We start from the raw sequence: 10,663 nt of genomic DNA on the forward strand, positions 1-10,663 counted from the left end.
AAAGAAATCCCTACAGAGAAACTACACGCTAGCAGCAATAGTGCCCCTCAGTCACACACAGGCAGTCACAGACCGACCCTTACCTAATACAGAATAAAGGACTACTTCTCTCTCCTATCTTTTTCCCTTTCTCTCTCACAGACACACACAAGCGCATGCATCTCTCACAGACTCCATTACACACACAAGCTCTCATTTTCACCTGCTCTACCACACACACACAGGCTCCCATTCTACAAACACCCAGGCTCCCATTCTTACCCACACATACACACACCCAGGTTACTATTCTCACACATACACATAAGCTCCCATTCTCACACACTCAAAACACCCAGGCTTCCATTCTCACACACATAACCACCCAGGCTCCCATTCTCACACACAAACATACACACAAACACCCAGGTTCCCATTCTTACCCACACATACACACACCCAGGTTACTATTCTCACACACACACACATAAGCTCCCATTCTCATACACTCAAAACACCCAGGCTCCCATTCTCACACTCAAACAGCCAGGCTCTTATTGTTACACACAAACATAAACAGTCAGGCTCCCAGTCTCACACACATGCACTGGGCCTTGCCGCCAAACCCCTCCATGGTGGCCATACTCCAGCGGGACCTCTCTTTCGCTGCCATGCGGATGAGCTCCTGCCCTGGACTTACATCAACGGGCTGCCTTCTTCACTGCCAGGGGGATGGGCTCCCGTGGTGGCCGTGCTTCAGGTCCTGTTTGGTGTCGGGCAGCCCTGATTCAGCAGTGTGTCTTAATGTGAGACTGCAAACTCTCAGACATACTAGAAATCTCCTTTCTCTCCTTCTGTCCCCAGCCTCTCTGCTTCCTACTAATCATTCTGTGTTAAAGACTTGAAGTTTGAATTTACCTTCTTGGCTCCTTTCCCTTGAGGATTCCTTTCACATGCTTGATAGGGCAAGGATCTCATTTTTCAAATGCATTGTGCCTCTAGAAAAGAGTTTCTCTCTTATCCTCTATCTTCCTGAAGGAGTTTAAATAAACCTTATATACTTACTGTAAATTAATCTTCCCCCAGTTATTTACACTTTTCATGGACTTATATTCCATGTCAATGAAACCAAAGCTAACTGCACCGGTGCTTCTCCGGGCAGGGGCAGGATGGCAGACAGGGCACTGGCAGACAGGGCACGCATATCTGCAGCCAGCTAGCCTGCTCAGACCTGGCTAGCACTTTGATTACAGATGGCAGCCGTTATATCTCTTCTCCCTGAGCCAGCACTAAATTACATGTTTTTAGTTGATTATTGGTAAAGTGATAAATAAACGCAATGATAATAATAATTTAACACAGCACAGAAATGGAAAATAGAGGGAATGGAAAATAGGTCACAAGGAATCCGGAAGGGACATGGGTTTGAGTCAAGAGAGCACAGAAGGAGTTCTAGGTACAGCCCCCCTGAGAAAGAGAAGAAACTGCTTGCAATCTTCTGCTCATGCAAGTCGAGGTGCACTGGCAGAGCTAGGTGTGGGGCCTTGAACTGGAATGGCAGAGGTACTGAGGAGTAGGAATGAGGTGCACTGGCAGAGCTAGGTGTGGGGCCTTGAACTGGAATGGCAGAGGTACTGAGGAGTAGGAATGAGGTGCACTGGCAGAGCTAGGAGTGGGGTCTTGAACTGGAATGGCAGAGGTGCTGAGGAGCAGGAATGAGGTGCACTGGCAGAGCTAGGTGTGGGGCCTTGAACTGGAATGGCAGAGGTACTGAGGAGTAGGAATGAGGTGCACTGGCAGAGCTAGGTGTGGGGCCTTGAACTGGAATGGCAGAGGTACTGAGGAGTAGGAATGAGGTGCACTGGCAGAGCTAGGTGTGGGGCCTTGAACTGGAATGGCAGAGGTACTGAGGAGTAGGAATGAGGTGCACTGGCAGAGCTAGGTGTGGGGTCTTGAACTGGAATGGCAGAGGTGCTGAGGAGCAGGAATGAGGTGCACTGGCAGAGCTAGGTGTGGGGCCTTGAACTGGAATGGCAGAGGTACTGAGGAGTAGGAATGAGGTGCACTGGCAGAGCTAGGTGTGGGGTCTTGAACTAGAATGGCAGAGGTGCTGAGGAGCAGGAATGAGGTGCACTGGCAGAGCTAGGTGTGGGGCCTTGAACTAGAATGGCAGAGGTGCTGAGGAGCAGGAATGAGGTGCACTGGCAGAGCTAGGTGTGGGGCCTTGAACTGGAATGGCAGAGGTGCTGAGGAGCAGGAATGAGGTGCACTGGCAGAGCTAGGTGTGCAGTCTTGCTACTGGAATGGTTTTTTGTTTGTTTGTTTTTTTAAAGTGGCACCTGCCTATAAATTAAAGGATGAGCTAGGGGTGGGTGGGTGAGGGTTGGGAGAGTTGGGAAATACAAACAGTCTAACTTCAGTTAGTCAGCTAGAGTGACTCACTGCTCCCTTGATTAACAAATGTTGGTCCCTATTCAAACCCAATCACACTACCTCAACACCTTTCCAAAGTGAGTAACTGAACTGAACTTTTCAACCTTTTACTTAGGTATACACTGCTCCTAGCTAATTTCTAGTTTCTGGCTACTTTTTTTTTTTGTTTGTTTTTTTGTTTTTAATATACAAACACTCTAACTTCTGCTTACTAGCTGCCTTACTATTTAAAATACAGTCTAACTTCTGTTTATTTGCTGCCTTACTGACTATTAAAAGCATAAACACACAAACATACTAAATAATATTCCTAAATAGTTACCTTCGCCCCAATACTTTTAAAAAAGAAAATGTCCCAAGCAAAAACTTACTGATTCCTTTCAGCCACCAGCAAGGTGATCCTCTCCTCTCAGTGCTCCCACTGGATTGTGGGTTACTGAGCTCTTCCCTTGCAATATATATTGTGCTTCTAAGGTAAATTAGTGCAAAACAATCCCTTTGGAGATTTACATTACAGTTAGTTGTCCTGAGTGACTCACTGCTGTTCCAATTAACAAATAATGGTACCTAATCAAATCAATCATACAACCTTAACACTTCAGTTAGTCAGCCAGAGTGACTCACTGCTCTCTTGATTAACAAATGTTGCTACCTAATCAAACCAAATCACACTACCTCAACACCTTTCCAAGGTGAGTAACTGAACTTTTCAACCTTTTTACTTAGGTGTACACTGCTCCTAGCTTATTTCTAGCTTCTGGCTACTTTTTTGTTTGTTTGGTTTTTTTTTGTTTTTAATATACAAACACTCTAACTTCTGCTTACTAGCTGTCTTACAGATTATTAAAAACAAACACACTAACTACTGCTTACTAGCTGCCTTACTGACTATTTAAAAATACAGTCTAACTTCTGTTTATTCGCTGCCTTACTGACTATTAAAAGCACAAACAAACAAACACACTAAATAATATTCCCAAATAGTTAACTTCGCCCCAATACTTTTAAAAAAGAAACTGTCTCAAGCAAAAACTTACTGATACCATAAGAAACTTGCTATGCAGACTGGATGAACCATTTATTTATTTATTTATTAAAGGCTTTTATATACCGACTTTCTTGATACAAATCAAATCAACTCGGTTTACATCGAACTAAGCAGTAACTATAACCAACCAATCAACAAGAGACATATTAAAAGGAGCATAAAGTTACATTATAACAAGGAAGCCTTAACTGGGAGAAGGAAAAAAAGAGAGGGAGAAGGAAGATAAATTACTATATACAAGGGAGTATGGGAGGGAGGCACAGAGCCGACCTCATGATGACTTGTGAGCGTAATTAGCGTTTGTTTATTTACATAAGTGATGGAACAGTTCTAGGTTTATTTACATACACACACGTGAGCGCCGATATCGTATTTTATAACATGTGCGCGGTGACGTACATTTGGGTCTTTATCTGCCATCATTACTATGAGTGAAAAGGCAGACTTATCGCAGAATGTCACTAGAAAGGTTGTAGTCAGTAGAATACGAATAGAATTAAAGTCTTAACAATTTGTTTTAATGGAATTATCTAAGCTAAGAGATCACAGGGCTTACTTCTCAGCCTAGCTTTCTTCCCTTCCAGAGGAAGGGTGGTTTTACTCACAGAGCGGTAATTTGGAAGGAAGTTGAGGTGCGTTGCTGGAGGAGAAAGATCTGCAGGTGCAGAAGGATCTGCTTTGCTTTTAGGTACTGAGGCAGGCAGATGCTATTTGGGGGCCATGAAAGTAATTCGAGCACTAGGCAGAGGAAACCTGCTGGGACAGTGTTTGTTTGGGAGCGTGTGTCTTTAGCTCTTCCCCTGGATCATTACTAAAGAAAGCTAACTGCCTTTCATGTAGACTTCTAGTTGGAAGTATATATGCTGAAATATTTCATCTCATTGCTGCTCCCTGAGGGACAGGGAAGCCACATGGCTAAAGAATCTTAAAGGGGGTCATTCAGAAACACAGAACGCACATGTGGTCTCCTCTGCCTCCGACTCTGCCAGAACTAGGGGCACAGGCTTCCTCTATCTCACGCCCCAGTGCAGATTGTCAGGGGCATTCAGCCCAGGTGCTGGGGGCAAGCTTTTCCCCTGAAGAAGTCACAGTTCTGAGTCTGGAGTAGGTAATCCCTGTGCAGAGGCTCCCACCTGCTGGCAAGGCCCTGAAACGCCAGGCAGTAAGTGAAGAATATTGAGACCACAGGGGTTAAGGGGTTATCCCAGCTGCCAGCCAAAAAGTTTGAGCACTTGTAAGATTATATTCCTTATCCATCACAGTTTTTGTTGTCATCTCATTTGCAGTCAACGATTTTGAGCAGATGAGCAAAGAAGGTGTCCCGCTTAGTCCACAGCTTCTCTCCCGTCCCATGTCCAGCCACAAAGCTCTGAAATGCTACGCAGTCGTGCCCTTAGCTCCTCAGCATATGGAACCTACCGGAAGGGCCAGCAACAAGGGCTCATCCCAGCACACAGAGCAGGGCGACTGGGAAGGACACAAATATCAGCAATCTATCTATGGGCCAGATGTGTTTATGGGAAAATGCTGAGTAGTACATAGAGAGCCATCACGCAGAGGCAGACTGTAAAAGCTACACGTGTGTGCATGTGCGCACAGTTCCTGGCGCACGCACATGGACGTGCCGATTTTATAACATGTACGTCACCGCGAGCATGTTATAAAACACGATATCGGCGCGCACGTGTGCAGGCGGAGTGATTTTTTAAAAACCGCATGGCGACGCGAACGGCCTTTTCCCAGTTCCTCCCAGTCTGTTCCCGCCGGGCCATTTAAAAAATGTGTTCAGCGCCCGGCCTGGCCACGCTCGTATCTCCTTGTTTTTGCGCACACCGGTCTTTAAAAATCTATCCTTCAGTGCCTAATGTGCTGAGGACTCCATCCCTATGTAGCACATTATATCTGTATGTGCAGAACACGCATGCAGCAGAACACGCAAGAATGCACCTGTGGCTTGATTATGGCAGAACAGGGATCTCCAAACTTCGTAAGTGAGGGCTCACCTGACATTTCAAATCACCAAGATGGCCATTTGGGGTGCTCTTGCAGTTTTGATGAGCGTGTAGGAAGGGTCCCCTTCGGAGCTCAGCCTTTTGGCTGGGGAAGGGGAATGGAAGGGACAGAGTTCCCACAGAGATGTGGCAGATAACGTATTAGTAAAAATATCTCCACACCCCCAGAAACGCTACCACCTGCCTCTGCCCCCGTCCCTGCCCCGGAAGGGGGGGGGGGGGAATGACAGTGATGTGTTTATGGCACACTCTCCCCCAGCCCTTTCTCTCCTACTCCACTCCCTTCCATTCACCCTCTCTCTCCTCTCATTCACTCCCTGATTCCTTCCTTCTCTTCTGTCTCCTCTTACTGCTGTGCACCCCCCGCCCAATCCCTCCCCTCCCCTCCCCTCACCTTCATCACTGCAAAATAAAAAGTAAACCTGGCTCCAGGAGTCGATTTGGCCTGAGTCAGGGAAAGTTTTTGGGGCTGGAAAAGGTTTCTGTACAGGATGGATGTGGCCCACGGGACCCCTGTGGCAGAGCCTTCATGATACAACTGCTTTGACTTTTCTCAGCCATCAGGTTTAGGATGAAGACTTTGTCTGTTACCTGTGCAGCCTTTCTAGCTCTGCAAGACAAAAAGCATATAAGGGTGGGTAGGTTGCAAATGTTTTTAAAAAGATTTCCCTGCTTTTGGGAGCAGCCATGCCCCTGGAAGAGCCCCTGAAGAAGCAGGCAAGCAAAATGCATTAAAAGAAAAGAAAGAGGGATACAGGAAGTTGCACTGCAAGGAAGAGGAGCACAGGGGAGGAATGGGATAGCAGGAAGGGCCCATGGGCTTGCCTCTGGTGCTATAACGGAGAGAGAAAACCCAGGAGCTAAGTCCATGCAGCCCTTGAGGAAAAACAAGTTAAACTAATTGTTAGGCAATATTGAGTGTTGGGGAGCGCAGTACCAGTCTCCATCACCTGAGCAAGGGGTGTTGTGCGGCTGTGCTGGAACTCCAGGCTGGGAAAGAATCCATGCCTGGGTTTGCCTGCAGCTCTCTGTGTATTCCCTATAACAAACTCAAAAGCATAGCAGCTGGCCTTGTGGTTTCTGCAGGACGTTGCCCAGTGTAGGGACACATACAGGCTGATAGAGTAAAAAATGCGGGAGAGCCAACGCTCCATGTCGAGCACCCAGGCTCCTCTCCCAGGCGCGGGATTCCCTATTTAAATGAGGTGGTGCACTAATAAGGAGGTGCTAGGGACAATAGCGCGTCCCTAGCATCTCCTTATTAGCAGAAGAGGTGGCTATCAGCGGGTCCCGACAACAGACGCTCTATTTTACCAGCATTGGTTTCCGAACCCGCTGACAGCCACGGGTTAGGAAAACAGACACCAGTAAAACTTGAGCGTCCGTTTTTCTAACCCGCTGGGCAGATTTATTTTTTAATTTTTGATTCCTCTGATTTAATATCCCTAGGATATTAAGTCGGAGGGTGTACAGAAAAGCAGTATTTTCTGCTTTTCTGTGCACTTTTCCGGGTTGCTTAGAATTTAACACCAGCTGAGTGCACTGTTTAACCTGTGGCTGGATGTGCGTTATGGACGCGTGTCCACAAGCCCTGATACTATAAGGGGATTAGCGCATCCAAAACACATGTCCAACCCCCTGTGAAACTAATAGCGCTCATCACATGCAAATGCATTCTCTCCAGACCCAAAAAAAGGAATGTGCACCCGACCCGCACAGTTTTACGCTCAGAAATTAATACCTGCCCAGAGCAGGCGTTAATTTCTGAGCAGCCCAAAAAAGTGCACAAAAAAGAAGAAAATTCGCTTTTTTTGGTACATCCTCCGACTTAATATCGTGGCGATATTAAGTCGGAGGAACCAAAAGGTTTTTTAAAAAATGTGCCAGTGGTCAGGTTAGGGAAACGGATGCTCAATTAAGGAGCATCCATTTTCCTAACCCACTGACAGCCACCTCTCCTGGGTGCCTGCTGCCAGGGCGGTGCAAGGGGTGCACATCTGTCCCTGGCGCCTCCTTGGCACTGTGATCCCTCATTTAAATATTCACTCTCAAGCCCAGGAGAGGTGGCAGGCGCGCATTAGGAAAGCTGGCGCTCAACACTGAGCACCGGTTTTCCACGCTGAGTTTTTGCATCGGCCCCATAATAAATAATCCCACCCTAAGAATCAGTGCTGTTCTAATGTCACCAGGACTTTCCCTATGGAAGGTTACAAAATTCTTTCCCTCCCAGACACTTGACATTCAGCCAGAGGTGGGAACAGCAGGCAGCTGTATCCTAATGAGCAGTGATGTGCTCCCACTCAACGCTGCAAGCATGCTGGTGACAACTAACTCACGCTATGAAACGGTAGGCACTGTACGTGCTGCAGTGTTTCCATCTATTTCTCCAACTCAGGAGCCTTCTGGCTTCAAACCAGGGGCTCCTCCGCTCAGTTAAGAGAGCAGCTCTGGCGTTGGGCTCATATGAGACCGTATCTACTGCAGTCTGGTTGCTGAGATCCCATTCCTTTATTATTCCAGCTCGTCGCAACAAATAACATTATCTATTTCTGTCAGGCCAGTCAAGGTTCTTCCTAATGAGTCCTCTCTCCCTCATTCACTCTCCTTCTCTCTCTTCGCACCTCTGTCTGAAGACAGAAGGGGATGGCTGGTAAGTCCCACTCAGCACATGCACAAGGTGTAATGAGAACATAAGAGGTGTCATGCGGGTCAGAGCAGTGATTCATCAAGCCCAGCATCCTGTGCTTCTGCCCATCTTCCCTTCTTGCTGAAAGCAGCTCACCATGCTGTCTTCTCTCGCCACCACGCTCCCCCGTCTCTCAAGACAACCTAGCTTTACACCCAGCCAGATCCGCTGCATCTAAGCCAGTAACTGCAGTGCTAGGTATATGAGTCAGATGGGATACAGGATCTGAACCCAAACTGCTCCTGCCATGATGCATGTCCTTAAGTGACAGCACAAGCGTATTCATGGTCAGCGCCATGCAGTGACGGAGAGGGGGGAGGTGTCTACAGTCTGTGCCATGCAGTGATAAACGGATTCATAAACAGTGCCATGCAGTGACAGGGGGAGGGGGGCTCATGGTATGTGCCATGCAGTGACAGGGGGCTCATGGTATGTGCCATGCAGTGACAGGGGGAGGGGGCTCATGGTATGTGCCATGCAGTGACAGGGGGAGGAGGCTCGTGGTATGTGCCATGCAGTGACAGGGGGAGGGGGCTCGTGGTATGTGCCATGCAGTGACAGGGGAAGGGGGGCTCATGGTATGTGCCATGCAGTGACAGGGGGAGGGGGCTCGTGGTATGTGCCATGCAGTGACAGGGGGCTCATGGTATGTGCCATGCAGTGACAGGGGGAGGGGGCTCGTGGTATGTGCCATGCAGTGACAGGGGGAGGGGGGCTCATGGTATGTGCCATGCAGTGACAGGGGGAGGGGGCTCATGGTATGTGCCATGCAGTGACAGGGGGCTCATGGTATGTGCCATGCAGTGACAGGGGGAGGGGGCTCATGGTATGTGCCATGCAGTGACAGGGGGCTCGTGGTATGTGCCATGCAGTGACAGGGGGAGGGGGCTCATGGTATGTGCCATGCAGTGACAGGGGGGGGGGGCTCGTGGTATGTGCCATGCAGTGACAGGGGGAGGGGGCTCGTGGTATGTGCCATGCAGTGACAGGGGGAGGGGGGCTCATGGTATGTGCCATGCAGTGACAGGGGGCTCATGGTATGTGCCATGCAGTGACAGGGGGAGGGGGCTCATGGTATGTGCCATGCAGTGACAGGGGGCTCATGGTATGTGCCATGCAGTGACAGGGGGAGGGGGCTCGTGGTATGTGCCATGCAGTGACAGGGGGCTCATGGTATGTGCCATGCAGTGACAGGGGGAGGGGGCTCGTGGTATGTGCCATGCAGTGACAGGGGGAGGGGGCTCGTGGTATGTGCCATGCAGTGACAGGGGGAGGGGGGCTCATGGTATGTGCCATGCAGTGACAGGGGGCTCATGGTATGTGCCATGCAGTGACAGGGGGAGGGGGCTCATGGTATGTGCCATGCAGTGACAGGGGGCTCATGGTATGTGCCATGCAGTGACAGGGGGAGGGGGCTCGTGGTATGTGCCATGCAGTGACAGGGGGAGGGGGCTCGTGGTATGTGCCATGCAGTGACAGGGGGCTCATGGTATGTGCCATGCAGTGACAGGGGGAGGGGGCTCATGGTATGTGCCATGCAGTGACAGGGGGCTCATGGTATGTGCCATGCAGTGACAGGGGGAGGGGGCTCGTGGTATGTGCCATGCAGTGACAGGGGGAGGGGGCTCATGGTATGTGCCATGCAGTGACAGGGGGAGGGGGCTCGTGGTATGTGCCATGCAGTGACAGGGGGCTCATGGTATGTGCCAATCAATGGTAGGTGGCTCCACACTTTGGAGCATGGCACATGTGGCTCATTGCTGTTGGCTTCACCCCCGATTCTTAGGGTTGTTGTTATCATTTGCAGTTTCCTTGCCTGTGTGGAGCAGTAGCTCCAGCGTGCGTGGGGTCATTTGTCACTTCCCTGACATCACGGCTGTTCCCAAAGACAGAAAGACAGTGCTGGGAGCAGCGTGAAGAGTTTAAACACTAAGGCCTGAGCAGCTGAATGGGCCTGCTGCTCGCTGCTACTGCTTTGAAGGGCGGATTCCTGCTGCTCCTCTTGCCAGGTAACTTCAGACAGGCAGGGAAGTTGGAGGGTTTCACCTCTGCAAGTCACATTTAAGGAGAAACCTCCCAGCCCCGCTCTTTCAGCCCTGCAGAATGCAGGCCCCTGGAAGGGTCACGAAATCGGAGTTTACATTACAAAACGGATTCTTCAGTCCATGCTCCGCTTCTCCAACGTGTGCTGAAAGGGCTCATTTTCATTCATTTCTTGACCAGATACTCTCAGTGCTTTCCATTTCTTGATCTTTAATTTCTGTGCGGACAAGCTGAAGAAAGTTGCTTTGCCCTTTGTGCAGGAGCTGCCCAAGCTCTCCTGTGGCATCGCAGGAGAGGAGCTCTGATGTCTGCCCATGAGCCCCAGGCTGCCAACAGCTGTGAGTGAGCAGAGCAGAAAAGCGGAAGAAACGCCGGACGATCAGAGCCTGCTGCAGACATTGCAAAAAGGGGTGAGCGGAGTCTCAGCTTTCAGGAACGGAATAAACAGCAATTCTGCCCATC

Source organism: Rhinatrema bivittatum, chromosome 12 (genome assembly GCF_901001135.1).
Source record: "Rhinatrema bivittatum chromosome 12, aRhiBiv1.1, whole genome shotgun sequence".
Lineage (NCBI taxonomy): Eukaryota > Metazoa > Chordata > Amphibia > Gymnophiona > Rhinatrematidae > Rhinatrema > Rhinatrema bivittatum.